The 2800-nt window shown below is 42.2% G+C and overlaps 1 non-coding gene across 1 annotated transcript; it reads right to left on the bottom strand.

Annotated features, from left to right (window-relative positions):
* Nucleotides 1–910: 910 nt before the first annotated feature.
* Nucleotides 911–1029, bottom strand: LOC145413571 (5S ribosomal RNA). Its single transcript, XR_013899755.1, has one exon. It is a non-coding gene; the product is annotated as a 5S ribosomal RNA (ribosomal RNA).
* Nucleotides 1030–2800: the final 1771 nt, after the last annotated feature.

Genomic DNA, 2800 nt, shown 5'->3' with positions numbered 1-2800 from the left:
GGCAACAGGTCTTTTAGTCCAACATGACAGATGAACACTACAGTAGGTAATTTTTAGGCAATGTTGTTCCCACAACAATTTAAATCAATATTTTATGCAAGGAAGAAGGAACCAAATGCTAGAAAACCTGAACGACTGTTCCCTCCAACAGTTAAGTGCCAAATTCAAGATCATTCATCTTGAGATGGCTAGACACAGCATTAAAAAGACTGGATGATCATAGGCAGTAGGAAGAGTGAAAAGCAGTTCCAGAGTTGACCTACTGCATACATGAAGGTTAACTCCTGCATTTGAGAGCTGGACAGAAAACGGATGAGAGTTTGCTGCTAGACAGGTGCTACGCACCCGCCAGGGTGGTGGAGGGATGCAAGCAGATGTTTTGGAGGGGCAGTGACCATTGACACAGCAGTACAAATGAGATAAACATGCAACAGTTGTAGTCAGGTGAAATAAAAATTGGCAAGCTGCATCACTATGTGCCACTGACGCAATATGTCGAGATGTTTCAAATAATTTTTGGTCTGCACCAGGAGCATGCATTTATTTTTTTTTTTTAGCTGCAGTTCTTTGGTTGTGCATTTAGTATTTTGATTAAAAGTTGCAGCAATACTTTACTCATTGGCAAAGCAACTGACATTAGATTTAAAAAGCACAATTAATTTTACTACCTCTCAAATATCAGGAATTATAAGACTGTCTTGTCAAAATCAAGCTGTTTTTCATTAGTCTTAAAAGGCGATAAACTCTACTCCACTAGACAAAATACTGAAACATTTATATTAAAGAATTCATTTTCATTCATTCATTGCCAGATGCCATGTATCCCAAATGGGGTGGCCAAGGGCTTAGAGTTAATTGTTTTACAGGGAGGGGCACTAATCCTCCACCAACCCCACTTGACACGTAGGGATCCCAACAGCATCTGGTGTTCCCAGGCGGTCACCCATCCAAGTACTAACCAGACCCAACGTTGCTTAACTTCGCTGATTGGACGGGAAGCGGTGTACTCAACGTGGTATGGCCATTTACATTAAAGATACATTTATTGGAATAAAGAAAATAGGGTCAGCACATATAAATATATAAGTAATGGATATGGGATCATGAGGGGCGCAATATATTTAAATCTACACGAGTGAAGTTCTGCTGAAAAATCCTATGGTCTAACTGACTGGCCAAGAGATTCTGCCACATCCACAAATACTGTACAGTGCATATACAGATGTCCTCGTTTAGCCACAGGTATGGCCTAAACTAAGAGTATTCCCACCATACAACTGGTAATGGAAAATTCTGCACCCTGACTAAACTTTACAGAAACACTTATCAACTGACAGAATTGGAAAAAAAAATAAAAAATAAAGACACTGGAGAATAAGAGGGGTTGCACTGGTGGGGGGGGGGAAAGAGAGAAAGGGGGGAGAGGTTACGGTTTGGAAAAAAAAAAAAAAAAAAATGAAGATAGGGGGGATAGGGGTTGCATTGTTTGAAAATATTAATAAATACAGGGGCTGCATTGATTTAAAAAAAAAAAATGGAGTGGGGCGGGAGAGGGGTTGCATTGTTTGATGGTCATTAATTATGAGGTATGACAGTCTCCTTGGTTACTTCATTTATTTTCCTATCACTTACAAAGGCTTCAACATGCCTGCATAGCCTTGGTCACCTAATGGCAACTCTCCATACTACTTGATCTCTGGCAGTCTCCCTGTCCAGTCCCTTATCCCCGAGGTCTCACTCTGACTTCATCCCAGGTCTTTTTTTAGTCTGCCTCTCAACTCGACCCTAAACAATCACAGCGCTCACCCTCCATCCTCTCCACAAGTCCAAACCATCTCAACCTACCCCTCCTCATCACTACATCAATACATTCAAGTCCCATTCTTCTTCTCAACTCTTCAACTGCAGTCCTAACACCCCTCCCAAGGCCTGTCATTCAAGGATGCACTAAAAACAATTCCAATTGTTGTCATTACTTATGTTTAAGCCTATGAACATCCTCATCCTTCACTGCCCAGGTCTCACCACCATACAGCATTACACTCCTAACACGTGCCACATACAAAGATCCCTTAGCACTGAGGGAGAGCCCTCTCAATGTCAGGAGGCAACAGCTCTCTGAACTTCCTCCAGCCACTCCTTACCCTAGCCACACAGCTAACACCAGCTCCACCTCCAGCAAATAGCATGTCCTCAAAATAAATATTTAAAAAATCCACCACACACTCAACAGCAAGACTAATCCTTTCATGTCTGAAATCTCCATATGCTCCCCCCCCACACACACACACTGCACACACCATGTCAGCATTTTTCACAGTCTACCTCTAACACCACATACACAGCCTCTCACCAAACAGTGAACAAGTTGCAATTCCTTCCCACACCCTAGTGGTAATCCACACATGGCCACACTCCCTCACCTTTGACAGTACCACCACCAGCCCTAGATACAATCACCCTTGGTTACTAGTCGTATCAACCTTCCATTCACACTACACACTGCCATCAACTGAGACAAAAGGGAACAGGGATCTGTCAGGTTTGATAACATGCTATAACAAATTTAACAGACAATGGAGAAAGTTGCCTTCATGAGGTGGCAGTCTCCTTGGTTATGGCTACTAGTCATATCAATGTGCTATAGCAAAACACTTTACAGGTACAGGAGGCTTACTTTCATGTGTCTCCTTGATTACTAGTCCTGCAGGCGGTAGGTGACTGTGATCATCCACTCACTTGATATACAGTGCAACCTCTTAAATTCGAAGTTCTTGTGTCCTTTTGATACTTTTGAAAA

Source organism: Coenobita brevimanus, chromosome 96 (assembly GCF_032717465.1).
Source record: "Coenobita brevimanus isolate Jiangsu-jjx chromosome 96, ASM3271746v2, whole genome shotgun sequence".
NCBI classification, from domain to species: Eukaryota; Metazoa; Arthropoda; class Malacostraca; order Decapoda; family Coenobitidae; genus Coenobita; species Coenobita brevimanus.
This window is presented reverse-complemented; position numbering and strand designations above follow the sequence as displayed.